Raw genomic sequence first — 15756 nt, 5'->3', positions numbered from 1 at the left:
TAACAATCAATAATATTGAACAAAAAATTAATTGCCGGCCTCGGTGGCGGCGGGGTAACGTTCTCGCCTGCCAAACAAGAGGTCGCGGGTTCGAGTCCCGCCTGGGTAGGTTTTCCCGGTCCAGGGCACGTTTACTTGTTACATTTGTTGAACACCCCGGTGTAAAATGGCCAACAAGAGCTGTATCCGGTGGTTTGAGAGTAAAATAAAAAGAAAATAAAATAAAATGTAGAAAATGCTGAATACTAGGGTGGACCGAAAAAAAGTCAAATTCGTCCGATCAAAGACTTGTATGTTTTCAAAGATGGGTGCTAGCAGTAGAATAAACGGCATAAAATATTAGGCCTAACGGATAATACCTTTAGATTGCGCCTACGCCGTAAGGTTTCTAATTTTGAGAAAAATTTGAAATTTCAGAATTTTTTAAATATGTTATACCTACTATGTCATGCAAAAACATGTGTCTACGAAAAGCTTCCTTTTCTGTACAGTATCAATAACAATAAATAGTAGATCTGTGATACACCAATTTTAGATTGCGCAATGGGGCTAAAAATAGCGATTTTCGCGATAAATTTTGAAGTATTTTCAACCGTTCGATTAGATTTTAATTTCGTCAAGAAAGCTTCGATAACAAAATGAAACATATTATGGGTGTAATATAATTGTTTACGAGGCTGCATAATCCTAAAAAATTCAGCAGCAAATGAACAAACAAAATGCAACGAATTACTTAAAGTAGTGGGTTACTACTAATAACTGCATTTTACGACTCTAAATTGCTCTAATTCCACCTTGCAAGGTATTGGAGGAATTGAATAAATACATTGTAAAGGTGTATCCACCAAGTCGGCACGCGATAAAATTTAACCTCAAACTACAGAAAGGAGTCAAAAAACTTGTGAATAACTTTAGGCCCCTTTCAGACGGGACGGCTTTTCGCCGGTCGCCATCCACGGCACGGCACCGTGCCTTTAAATAACCATAGGTAGCTATGGATGTCTTCAGACGAGTCGAATCGCGCCGTGGACTGCACCGCGCCGTGGACGGCCGCCGTGGTATCTACGGCTCCCATTTCAATTCGGCCCGGCGCGCCGGGCCGAATTTTATGTTAAATAATAATATAAATAATATAAAATAATTTTATGTTAAAGGTTAATAAACAGTTTATTTCAATATACTACGTATTTGTGTTGTCATTTGTTATTGCGCCCAGCGCCATCTTGAATTCTCTGGACTTAGAAAAATTTCCGCTTCTACGTACACTAGAATAACTTATGTACGTACGGGAAATTCGAACTTAGAAATTTTTTTAAGTGGTGTGAAAATTTTAAGTCCACAATTCCATGTTAATTCCCTATGGTGACGTCAGTTTCCGGTTCCCATCCCACTGGAAAATATTATATTAACATAAAATTGAACATCACCAAATACACCAATGGAAGCAGAATCTGGGGTCAAATTACTTTTACAAAATACAATTAAACGATCTTCAGGTTTAAATCTCATACACCTCTTAGATGTTAATACATTCGAGGAAACAGTAGTACAATGCTCCTTTTGATAAGATTGAAAATTATTCATTTGAATAGTTTTATAACACAAAACATCAGATGCAGGAAAACGTTAATTGCAAAAAAAAGTTAATATAATATAATATTTTACGTTCCCATTTCTCCCGCTGTGGCCAACATTCTACTTGCGTGGAGGCAGAGAATGCTCTTCTCTTTCAATAAAAACCACTTATCCCTAGATGCTTGTGCTCTTTCAATGCACACTTTCCTCCTTGAAAGTTTTCATTTAAAATTCCTATAACAAGAGCCCACGTGGTTTAGCCCCACTGCCATATTATCTGAAGTAGGCCTCCAACATTTCCACAAACAATCTACCATGCATAGAATGAATTTGTGCATTTTGGTACCTCATTTGTAGAGTTTGGTTGCGTATAAGTTGATAAAAAGGTAGACCAACTCTATATATATATACAGTAGAAATAATATAGAAGATTCGCCATTCAATACATCAAACGAAGAATTTACAATGGAGTCCACGACGAATAAAAAAACTGTTCGGATTCAAAAGAGTAAAAGTAAACCTTCAAGCTTTTGCTGAGTAAAGTTCTTCAAGGCGAAGTAAAGTGATGGAATTACATCGGAACGTGACAGGGATTTGAGAAATTGAAGGACGGAGGAGAGCGTCCCAAAGGTGTCTGTCTCGCAGCTCGCTTCAACCTCTACTCACAGACTCGCTCATAGATTATTCCCCACACGGACGAACACTTTCGCATGCAAGCGAGGCAGCTCAACTAGGCCCCCCCTTTGGGACCACCCCCGAAGGGCTCTTTCGATGGTCGAGGGGAGACCGGAAGCGTAAGAGGGGTCGGCGAACCCCCTGGAGATTTAAAAGGGCTTCCGATCAATCAAGGGCGGGTGTTTGGGAGGTCGATTTGCGTCCAAAATCACTTGAGCATTATAAATTCTCTAATCTACACTAAGTGCAGCCTTCCAACGTTGAATTATCCTTCAGTCAACTTCAGGGTGACGTAGAAAAATAAAATTTAGGACGATAAGATTACATTTTAAGTGATGTTAAGTATAAATTGAGTAGCTGAACATGCGCCCAATGTTTATCGTTGTATATGAAGCAATTTATTTGGACTCTATTAGGCTCATAGAAAAATTATTTTATTCTTTTATTTCACTTTTTTATTTAAAAAATCTATTGTAAAAATACTTAAATGAACATTAAAATTATTTTAAAGTGAATAATGTTTGCAGAATGTTTTTTAAAGGCATTTATGACATTGGAATAGATAACATTTTTTTGAAAACTAAAAAATAGACTATCAGGCTGATTGAAAATTTATTTTATTCTTTTTAGTTCGCGAGAAAAACTGTTTTACAAAAAGCTACGTATTAACATTAATTCAATGAACTTTTAAAATATATTTTAAGGGAATAATGTTCGCAGAATATTGTTAAAAGGCATTTATGACGTGGGAATACATGATTTTTCTTTAAATAGGTGACTATGACTGGATGGTAAAATAGAATTTTTGGGCGATTTCGACATTGAGAATTAGTGTAAAGACTGAACATTATAGTTAATTAGAAATTGTAAATGGAATTCAATTAATCTTATTGATATTAAATGCTTTCGGCCGTATTCATAGATTTCCGCTAAAACACGCTAGTAGGGCGACTAACTTAGTCGGCTGCTAAGACCTTTTAGTCGCCGACTAAGATATGGTATTCATGGATTCTTTTAAGTGAGTTAGTAAGAGCTACTAACTTAGTATGCTACTAGCCAGCTCGGCTGCCGATACTCGGTAGCGGTTTGTGTTCAACCCGTTATGTTACGCTTGGCAACGCTGCACCAGACTCCTCCGCGGCGCGGAAAATTCGTAAAACTATCAAACGAAAGAAATTTATTCAGCAGAATGCATCGAATTTTTTATGAGACCATAGATAAATCGCTGTAAATCTATCGCAGAAATATTTATTGCTTATTTTACACAAGAAATGCTATTCCATTTTTAAAAAAGACATTTACACGTACTACTGAAATATTTGCATGTTTGAGATGCAGTTATTCTCGCACAAACGGCTGTGTATTCATTGATGTGCATATTATTTTGCACATCGAATATTTATTTCCATTGTTGTAGGCGTGATGAGTAAGAAAAATCGTTATTAACAACGTCAGTTTGATATCCCAGTAGGCTTGACACAAATGTCAATTGTTATACGTTTTCTGATGAATACCCGTGAAATGGAGGCGAAAAGACAGAGGTCTATGAACTGGACTAGGCAGGAGAAAGAAACCCTGCTCTCTTTGATACAAGACAGGGCTCACATCATTGAGAGCAAAACTTGCGATGGCCGAATGATTAAGGAGAAGCAGAAGGCATGGGAGCAGTTGAAAAATGCATTCGATGCCAAGCATGGAGGGGACAGGAGCATACAACGAATAAAAGAACAATGGAGAAGGATGAAATTGGCTTCAAAAGAAGCTGTCAGTAAGGTGATACCCCCATTATTACTATCTTAATAACGTTATTGGTTCAATGGAATGAGCTTGATCTTTAAAAAAAAAAAAAACATTCACCACTGTCCAGTTTCAAAAGTACCAGAGTGGGACTGGAGGAGGAGGACCTACACCGTCATCTGCAGTTTCTAGTGAGCAAGACTACATCATTCGAGATCTATTACCCAGTCAATTTGAGAGGGATTCAAATGACCTTGATAATGACGGTGAAGAAATTGTAAGTTCAGTACCTCTAAGGCAAGTTGGTAAATAATGATTGGAATTGTGACAGTTAACAAATTCCCTTTCTCTACCCTATTCTTGCAAATTTTAACTGCTCAAGGAGACATATTCTTTGACAATGGAAGTTATTTATTTACCATAAACATCATTGGAATAACATATTGTTGAACCCACAGGAGTTTGTACTTGAGGCTGGCGAAGGGAGCAGTATGTTGGATGCGAGTACGGAGGTGGAGGATACACCCATTGAGGAGTGCGTATTCTCTACAAATTAAGTTCATGCAATACTAGGCTCAAGTAATAAGTTAGTAGAGTGAGGCCTTGCCAATTTGTTTTTCAGGGTGCCAGCAATGGTATGCGGAGTTGAGGAGGTGCTGATAGATGCAGACCCTCTCAATGAGAAGTATGATTAAATTATTACGGAGGCTTCCGCGGTTAGTTGATTGGTGATGGTTTTCCGGGTTTACACCGCGTTGATTCATGTTTTGCGGACGACAGTTTCGGGCGCGTTCCAGCTCCCGTCTTCGGGTCCAAATGATTTGCAGATCTGTGATCCTTATTTATTTATAGCTAGTCAGGCGGATGTTGATTTTTAATTCCATTGTTGGAAAAGCCGTTTGAAAGATGAGGATAAAGGATAGCCGTCTTCCCTATTGAAGTTCTTTGGGTGACTCGCTATTTCAATCGCCTCCCTTATCAGCCTAGGGAAATATTTATTTTCCCTGGCGATGATTTTCGATTCTTTGAAAAATATGACGTGCCCAGGTTCCGACCATGCTCTGTAACCGCAGAAAGACGAAAATTTTTCTTTTCGGTTGCCTTAGGGCCCCCGCGCACTGGCAACTTTTACAAAGCAACTATTAGTTGCTTTGAGGAAGTCCCTATGGAACACACGGCAGTTGCGGCAACTAAAAAGCTGCCCGTGCGCGGGGCCACAGTCAATTTCGTGTGTTTCATTTGAACATCCACAAAGCAACTAAATAGTTGCTTTGAAAAAGTTGCCAGTGCGCGGGGGCCCTTAAGATGTTCATTTATTCTGCAATTTATTATATTTATTTTATTTATTTTTTTATTTTTATTTTTCTTTGTCGTGTTTTAAATTAAGCCGTGGCAAAAGAAGCCAAAAACCATGTCTCTAAAATAATTAAGAGAATGAAAAACAAGGCAGTCTATGATACAAGGCGTATGTTTTTCAAAAATATTTTAATATGCACAAAAACACGAGGGTTTCCCAGGAGTAACGCACCACAATTTTTTTCTCAGCCGACAACAATGGCGCGAATGGGAAACGTTACGTAAGCATTATCTGAAGTAGTAATTTTCGAAATTTCCCTTCCCATCCTGAAAATGTATGCAAACCTAAGAATATAGGGGTCATTCAATTTTTGAGAGTTACCATACATACAAATATCTAATTTCTTAGAAAAAATAAGCTTTAGTAAAAAATAAACAAATTATATATTAATAAAAATAGGATTTCATGGGTGCCCATGCAAAATTTTTATCTTCTGCGATAGATAGCGTATCTACAGGATCGTTTCAAAATGGCTTCCGTAAGTATTTTACATTGTAAGCAGCGTGCCGCCTTTAATTTTTCACAGCAGAGAAAGAAACTTTAGGGAATATTCAAAAACGTTTGTGCAAAGTCTATGGAGTATCTCCTGTCACAGGAGTACTGTTAGTCAATGTCTCAAGAGGACGAGTATATCAGTCGGCGGTTCGGCGGTTCTCCAAGATTTGCAGCGGTTGGGAGCAAGAACAAGCATTGGTACCAACAAAGCAAACACGCCCTTGTTTCGCGCTGGAATAAGGCCTTAGAAGGAGATTACGTGGAAAAATAGTGCGTGTGGTCGAAACATCATTCTTTCACGCGTGCAATTCTCACTCTGTGCAAAGAATAAATGTCGAAGAAAACAAATATGGTGCATTACTTTCTGGGCAACCCTCTTACTACAAAAATAATATCTGATATCATCAGGGTACATCATTTTTTATGTGCGATGGAATTATCAACTGTAGACATTCTCTCTATAGACAAATATTTCTCGGGTTTGCATCCAGGTTAAAGCTTTTATGCAAGCCGACGTTTCGGAAGACGACTTGTGTTCCATCCTCAAGGCTGTGTTACTTTATCGAAGTTCAATTTCACACTTCGAAATGAAATTGAACTTCGATAAAATAACACAGCCTTGAGGATGGAAGACAAGTCGTCTTCCGAAACGTCGGCTTACATAAAAGCTTTAACCTGGATGCAAACCCGAGAAATATTTTTCAGAAGTATTCACCAGGAAAAACTTAAATCGTTTATTCTCTCTATAGATTTCCATTTCGATGACGAAGGTACATCAGAAATCAGATGTTAATTTATAATGAAACTGTTTCTAAAGATAAAAAGATCGGGAGACTGATTTCTCAAAGGTCCAAGAGGAAAAGGATGAATCCCCTAATTGTGTGCCTTTCATCTTCTCTTTGGGCGCAAAAGATTAGCGCCCGCGTAATTCATAAAGGCGCCCCATTTAAAGCTAAGTCGGGAGATTCGAGAGAGATTACAGAGAAATTCTTCGCTTATTTAACAATTTATTTCGGGCCTTTTCTGAGACGCAGGCTCCATTGTTTGTCAGCAAAGATTTAGATTAGCATCATTCCCTTTGTTCTAGGCACTAAGTAGAAGGTTGATAGGAAGTTAATGTATTTTTGCGCCCTTTGACTCCTCTGATTTAATTTTCAATCCCTAAAGGGTACAGCCATGCCTCTTGGCTGCCTACTGATTTATTCCTTCATTTTGACTTTATCCACAATCTTTCCTTTAGATTCACCATTTTTCTTACTAAACTTTTGAGGAAGAGTAACGTTCTGTTTTTTCAAGGCAAAATAGATGGAGGATATCATTTCTTCTTGAATATAAATACTCCTTTAATATAGTTGCTTTGTTTCCATTAAGATCTTTTTGTCCCTTGGGTTTCAATAATCATGTTTTCTTCTTTTATTCTTCATCAACATGTGAATAAGATTTGAACAAAATTGAGCTGAATCACAACCTTTTAAGATGGTTTTCAGTTCATTTATAAGTTTATTGTGATGGATGTCACATGGTAAAAACTGTTAGGATTCATATTGAGCGCCTTACCAGGCCATGCTAGTTCACGGGTCTCTCACTAGGTGGCTTGGTGTGCACGACTGTTCCTGGGATACGTGCTCTCGCTCCAAGGTTCTTAGAGTAAAGGTTGCCTCATTCGCGACTCGGGCTCCCATTGGCTTGACGTCACTGTAGACCCAACTTCCAGCGCCATTTCAAATTCTAGCCTTTCCGCGGGCATAACTGCCTACCGCAGCGAGTTTTTGAAGTTACCCTCTATCGAACACTATAAGCCGAATTTTAAATTGAATGCCGATTTATGAAAATAATGATACTAAGATTTTAAAAAAGATAAATTCGTGTATTCAGATGCTATAATTTCCTGATGAAGTGATGAAATGGGAAGGTGTGCGAGTTAATTCCGTGTCCACTCTTCCTTCCTGTAACTCTCAAAACACTGTTTTCTACTTCCGAAATATAATTTAAGCTTAGATGAATATGGCTGGGAGGAAAATACGCAAAAAACGAGTTCGTTGCTTCAAAAAATTACAGTTCCGCCACTTCTTAAATAGAAATTATGCTCGTTTTCATTCCTCGCCTGGCTTTGAAAATATATAAGATAAAGAAAATTATGCAAGAGGACATTGAAATCCTTTACTTCAATGGGAAGAAAAAAAATAAGCATATAGAGTGAAAAGAGTTGTAAATTTACCGTTATTACCATTTTCAAATCATTCGTAATAGGAATTAAGGTGATCATACGTTAAGCAAAACATCATACAGATGATACGGAACTAACTTCAATATTATGCTGAGAGAAATAAGAATTCCCCGGTAAAATAATTTCTAGAAATGGAAAATAAACCACCAACAATTGCCGTTATCAAAACAGCACCATAGTTGCCCGCTTGAGTGGAGAACAGCCTTCAAATCAGAGGACTCTTCTCTATCTTAAATCCCACAGAAAGTTTCCACTGTAGCCTTTGGTCAAAAAACCTAAAAGAAAAATGTTTCATGGCACCGAAAAGCACTGCAGGAAACAAATTCGATAATTTTCAGTGACAATTGCTGAAACAAAAACTTAGACTAATGCATATTAGCTATTTGGTCGATCATAAGTCTGTTGTAGAAATTTAGCTCCACCGTCAAGGTTCATTTTGAAGAGGGTATAAATAATAAGACTCAGGAATTTATGTATAAGGATTTACTGAACATTTTTAAAAATCTTGTTACTGGCACCACCAAAGTTGCTCTTCCTTGTTGCATGTTTTTGTTCAAGCATTTTATTCTTGTGAAGACCCTCTGCTTAGCGTAACATTTAATAATTGCTTTGTCCAAGTTGGAGAAACAGTACAGAACATTGGCAATTTGTCGTATTAGTCCTAATTAGAGGATAGAGTCTACTTCATTAGTTTGCAGGTAAATATAAACGCGAAAGAGTACATAAAATATTATATGGTTTGACTCAATTCAACATTTATAAGTTTATAAAGGCTATTCTTAACCAATTCACTAGCTCGAGAGAAACATTATGATTAAAATTAAAGTAAGTTTCTTTTATGCAAACTACGATTTAACACTTGATTCCTGATAAATATTTTTATACACGCTAAAACTTTTCTGTCACTAAATTAATAAACAATTGTGCTCAACCGTGGTCTCGAAAATTTCTCAATAGCTCTCAAAGGCATACGAAAGGACTCAAAGTTACAGACTTAGTACTAGAAATTTGTTTAACTGATATATTACCATTGGCACACGACGTTACATATAGCATACGAGGTAAAAGATGAATTTGCAAAATAGTCCCTGCATGAATGAGTGCGCAAAATATTAAGTTCAATTTGCCTTAAAAGTGAAGAATTCCTGATTTCTCAATGAATAGGGGCATCTAAGTTCAATCGTACAATCCCGTGTCCCAACAGAAACTAGGCTTAATCCACTTAAAAGTTCTAAGCATGCCACGGGTTTTGATATATTAGGTAATCCAATGTCGGAACCCGGGTCGCGAATAAGCATTATAAAGTGTAAAGTGAAATTTGTTGATTTTCATCCTACCCCATCAAGGAAAATTCTTACGTTTATTCCGTAGTGCCATTAGGTTTCCTCATTTTTTAGTATTTTTTATATTAAACATAAAATACTTTATTCGTATAAAATGCAATCAATATCTTTTAACAAGTTTAGAACATTATGTACGACTCCAATGTTATCTTTTGTAGAATCAGCGTATAATGTCCAATCACCCTGATTTTTTAAAATGAATTTTATTCCCCTTTGCACATTTTACAAGGATGAAATTGAAAATCCAAGAAAACTAAATAGTAAGGCGCATACTACTAAACATACCAGGAAACTTACTTATAGTGATTTACTCGTAGATAATAATGCGTGACAATGACAGCTGAAAAATAAAATGTTGCTAGTCCTATTTATAAATAACTAGATTTTAAAAATTGATACACAGAAATTTTAACATGTTTCCGAAGGATAACCCACTATTCACAATGAGAGAAAATGGGCTTGCAAATAAAATCACATGAATAGGGCGTTACTTGGTGGAACGATGAGATATTCATGGTGAAACAAAAACCAAATACTGCTCGACAAACTTTTATTTGCTGTCGACTAGTTTCAACGGCCAGCGTCATTGTCAAGACAAACAGTTTATCTTGATAATAACGTATATCATCTTATCTTGATAAAGTTTTTTTGCATAAACTGAAGTGTGATAGCTTATTAAATCCTCCCTCTTAATACTGTTCACTCCAAAATATTTTGGCAGGATGTCTTTTTCAAATGAGTTGATCACTGATCACAAAAATCTTAAACTTTTGTTTCATTTTCTACTCCTAAAACAGATAAAATAGGACCATTTGACGATGCAGGTCGTATTTAAATAAACATATAACCAACGCTTGTGTAATATCTCTAGAATACGATGATCTCATGGAAACTAATAATGATTTCAGCTCTTCCAATTGATCTATCGAGAGACTAGTAAAAGAAAATAATTCTTTTTCGCGAAGCTCTTGATGTTTTTATTTTGTCTAAAAACGTCTGTGAGGCTGAAGCTGACATTTTTTTAAAATAAACATATCTCATCTGCAGATAAAAGGCTTGTGTTACTGTATACCTGAACTAATTTCAGATCTTCGTCAAAAAACCGGTTTTTTATTAAATGCTCAGAACATACTCGATTTCTGTTGACATTTGTAATTTTCAGTTGTGTTTTGTCTCTGTTGGTTGGTTACCAAGATTGTTTATTGATCTGTATTTGTTAACAATCCTTATGTGTGTGAAGTTAAAATACGGTACTACTAAAACTTTTAAAATATGAAGAGTTATTGCATTTAATTCATTTACAACTACCAGTGCTTTCCAATAAAATACCAACAGAGGTTATGGGCCCAGCACTGGTAAATTATAAGAAGTAAGTGAAGTCTTCATAATGTCGTCTGACGCATCCGGTATATCGTCTCACATTAAGCCGTTGTGTGGGCGTGAAGGATATCCAACTTGGAAATTTAAGCTGAAGGCGTATTTAATAGATCAAAACTTGTGGCATGCTGTTGATGGATACCCAAATGATGATCATACTGATGCTGCTTCAAAGTCCAGGAAGGATGAGCGTGCCCTAGCTAAGATTTGTTTGTGCGTGGACGATTCCGCTATCATACATGTAAGAAGATGCAAAACAGCTGCTGAAGCATGGAAAGTTCTTGCCGATGCATATGAAGATAAGGGTTTTGCCCGGAGACTTAACCTTCAAAAGACTTTGTACCGGTTATCCCTCGGAGATTATACGTCCATTGAAGAGTACCTAACTGCCGTAATGGATACCGCTCAGAAGCTTGCTGATATTGGGAAGGAGATTCCTGATGAGGATTTAGTTGCTATTTTGCTTGGAGGTCTTCCTTCACATTACGACCCCCTAGTAATGGCACTCGAGAATTCAGGAGTTGAAGTAACGGTGAACATGGTGAAAACTAAACTCTTAAATGAAATGTCCAAAAATGATGGTGCAACTGAGACTGCATTTGCATCCAATGCGTCTCGAACTATTCCGAAGAAAAAGAAGTTCCCGAAACGCAACAACTCTCAAGATGGTATCGTCTGCTATGGATGCAACCAACCCGGCCATAAAAAACCAGACTGTCCAAACAAGACCAAGAAAACGGCACAGACATCGAGTTCAACCCACAAGCAGCTACACAAGAAACAATACACTTTATTCTCGGATTTAGGTGTTGGTGGTTGTGCTCAAAGCAATAAAAATGATTGGTTTGTGGATTCCGGGGCAACTGCCCATATGACTCCTCATAAAGATATTCTGTTCAATGTTAAAAGTAACTCTGGTTTGGAGATTGTGTGTGCTGATAAACGTAAGTTGCAGAGTGACAGTATAGGTGATGTCATGATTCACAAAAGTAATAACAACAACAGTATTAGTAGTATTTCTGAAGTTGTTCATGTGCCTAATCTTGCTACAAATCTTATATCTGTGTCAAAATGTGTTTCAAAAGGTTTTATTGTAGTATTTACGAAAGAAGGTGCTAAATTTTTTCATGATAATGATTGTAGTATTTCAGGGAATGTTTTAATGACTGCTCTTCCCAGTAACGGGTTATATAAGATAGAGTCACAGGTATCAGAAAGGTCCCTGGCTGCTACAACTAACCCTTCTCAGCAAACTCTTTGGCATTGGAGGTTGGGACATCTCTGCCGCTATGGTATGAATCTACTGAGAAATGGATTAGCTGATGGAGTTGATTACGCCCCTGAGGAAAATAGAACTGTATGTACTGCATGTCTAGAAGGGAAACAGAGTCGAGAACCTTTTCTTAAAATCAAAAGTAAAAGGGCGACTAAATGCCTAGAGTTGATTCATTCTGACCTCTGTGGACCATTCAGTGTAAAATCATTAGAAGGAAATAAGTATTTACTTGTATTTATAGACGATTACTCTAGAATGATATTTACCTATTTCATTAAAACAAAAGATCAAGTTAGAGTAAAGTTTCAAGAGTTTAAAAACCTCATGGAAAAGCAAACTGGCCAGAAAATTAAAATTTTACGATCAGATAATGGTTCTGAGTATGTTAATAGGGAATTCTCAGATTATCTTAAGTCAGAAGGAATTATTCACCAGACTTCCATACCCCGTACTCCTCAGCAAAATGGTGTTGCTGAAAGGGGAAACAGAAGCATTGTGGAGAAGGCTCGTTCCATGTTGCATAGTGCCAGACTACCTAAGTCATTTTGGGAAGAAGCTGTGAGAACTGCTACGTATCTCAAGAATAAATCACCTCATAGATCCGTTACAGGAATGACTCCAGAAGAAAAATGGACAGGTGAGCGTCCCAACTTGACACACTTAAGAGTATTTGGCTGCCGAGCTTTTGTACATATTCCAAAGGAGGAACGCAAGAAGTGGGATAGCAAAAGCAAGGAACATATATTTGTAGGATATAGTGAGAATAAGAAAGCTTACAAATTTAGGGATCTTTCTAATTATATGAAGGTAGTCCATGCTAGAGATGTTGTGTTTTTAGAAAATAATTTTTCCGGTGAGAGCAGTACTGATGCTCAAATTCCTTTGGATTCTTACAATGAAAATGCAGATTCAACAAAAGATGAAGCTGCGGCTGCTGTTAAAATTCTTTTGGATTCTCCTTGTGAAAATGCAGACTCAACAGAAGATAAAGCTGGGACTAATGTTCAAGAAACTGCTAAGAGTCCTAGATATCCTCAAAGGGTACGTAACAAGAAACAATTTCCTGATCATGTTGTTTTACAAGCAAAAAATTTCTTTGACAAAGAACCTACCACATTTGAAGAGGCTATGCAAAGTGAAGACAAAGAGCATAGGATGAAAGCAATGATGGAGGAATTAGAGTGTCTTAGAAAAAATGAAACTTGGAAGCTAGTGCGAGTTGCAAATAAAAGTGTAATACCATGTAAATGGGTTTACAAATTGAAAAGAGACAATGGTGGTAAGATCATCAAGTACAAAGCTCGTTTAGTTGCTAAAGGTTTTGCTCAAACTCATGGTATAGACTTTGAAGAAACTTTTTCTCCGGTAGTCAGAGGTTCAACTATCCGTTTGCTGTTGGCTATGGCAGCAGAACTGAATCTTGATGTTGAACATCTGGATGTCGAAACTGCTTTTTTAAATGCCACTTTAGATGAAACCATCTATATGACACAACCAGAAGGTTTCATAGCTGTAGGTGAAGAGAAGAAGGTTTGTCTATTACAGAAGTCTATTTATGGACTCAAGCAGGCTAGTCGTGCTTGGAACAAAACAGTTCACAAGTTATTGTATGAGATAGGGTATATTAAATCAAAACATGAACCCTGTGTCTACTTTAAACATATTGGAACTAAAATAGTTATTATTACATTATATGTTGATGATTTCTTTATATTCTCCAATGATGAGAAAGAAAAGAAGAAATTGAAGGAAGAATTGAAGAAGAGATTTGTCATTAAGGATCTTGGCAAGATCAAACATGCCCTGGGAATGAATTTTACAAGAGATGAGAAGAGGGGAGTATTCAAGATAGACCAGAAACAATACATTAAAGATGCTTTAAAGAGTTTTGGCATGGAAGATTGTAAGATTGTTTCGACCCCAGTTGACGTTAGTCAAATGAAAGAGAAGGGTAAGGATATCATAGATGTCCCGTACCAGTCATTAATTGGAACTCTCATGTATCTCTCCGTCAACACGCGGCCAGATATTTCCTTCATTACTAGCTATCTCTCCCAGTTTAATAAGAAGCATACAGATATACACTGGAAGATGGCCAAGCGGGTACTTCGTTATCTAAAAGGTGGACCAGTCTCCTGGAGTAGTAGAAAACAAAAATGTGTTGCCCAATCGTCTTGTGAGGCAGAATATATTGCTCTTTCCGAGGCTACTAGAGAGGCTATTCATCTAAAACATCTTATTTCCGAATTATTTCAGGAACAAGAAATTATTACTATTTTTGAGGACAATCAGAGCGCTCTCAAGTTAGCAGAAAATCCTGTTTTCCATGATAGAATGAAGCATGTAGATGTGAAATACCATTTTGTTAGAGAACAAGTAGAAAACGGTAATATAAACGTAGATTTTCTCTCCACTGAGGAAATGACAGCTGACATACTTACCAAGGGCTTAAATCGTATAAAACATGAAAAATGTATGAGAGGTTTAGGCATGGTTTAAAAATAATTAAAAAAAAAAAAATTTGTAATTCATTTGATGGAAATGCTAAAGAGCTGTTTCAGCACATCTTCAATTACGGGGGGGTGTTGACATTTGTAATTTTCAGTTGTGTTTTGTCTCTGTTGGTTGGTTACCAAGATTGTTTATTGATCTGTATTTGTTAACAATCCTTATGTGTGTGAAGTTAAAATACGGTACTACTAAAACTTTTAAAATATGAAGAGTTATTGCATTTAATTCATTTACAACTACCAGTGCTTTCCAATAAAATACCAACAATTTCCACTTGGAATGAATATTTTCAAGTGTTTAAAACATTGCAACCTTGCATTCAATGGGACAACAGTCAAGTTACTTTTATTTCTGCACACGCAACACACTGTATGAGAAATAAATGTTCTTTGGAGCGGCAATTCGGAGGTAGGTTTTATTTCTTCTGGTTGCTTTATTTCCACTTCAAAAACGCTCTCAGAACTCTGCGAGCTAGATATCTCCGAACTTGACTGAGAATCCATTGGCTGACTTTGTTCACTGCATGAATGTTCTGGTTCCACTAGAGTTTTACGCGTACCAAAAAATACAAGTTGTCTGCATTTATCGCTAAGCTTAAACCCGATGTCAACATTGCCTAGATTCAACTGTTCACGAACGGCTTCAACATCACCTGACGAATTTATTATCTTGATCGCAGCTGCTATTTGACTTAGATATCTTTTGAAACAATTGCAACATTGGTGAGTTGCATCGTCCATCTTCTTTAAAAACTCTGGAAAAGGAAATATTTGAGATACACCAAGGATCATGAATATAATTACAAATTATATCTAAAAATTGTACATGAATAATGAATAAATATACATATAAATAAAAAAATTCTTGATTCGGTGTATATATTAATTGCAAAATAATTAAACAATGTATCTCATCAATTCCCCCAATAGTTTTGTATCATTCCCCCTAACACATTCAAATAATCTTTACAAAGACTCCAAGTCTCCCTATAAAATGCGAAAATACGCATTGACTAGCTGTTAAAGTATGCGGCTTCAACCACAATTGTAATACGCATTCAATAAAATTTCAAAATTCAATGAAATGATGCTAATTAAGCATAGTTAATATCTAATTTTTAATATTTTTCCCTTTTATCATTTAAATATGCAAAGTAAACGGAATGTGAACTTCAGTGTAGGGC

Source organism: Ischnura elegans, chromosome 12, assembly GCF_921293095.1.
Source record: "Ischnura elegans chromosome 12, ioIscEleg1.1, whole genome shotgun sequence".
Lineage (NCBI taxonomy): Eukaryota > Metazoa > Arthropoda > Insecta > Odonata > Coenagrionidae > Ischnura > Ischnura elegans.
Note: the sequence above shows the minus strand (reverse complement) of the source record.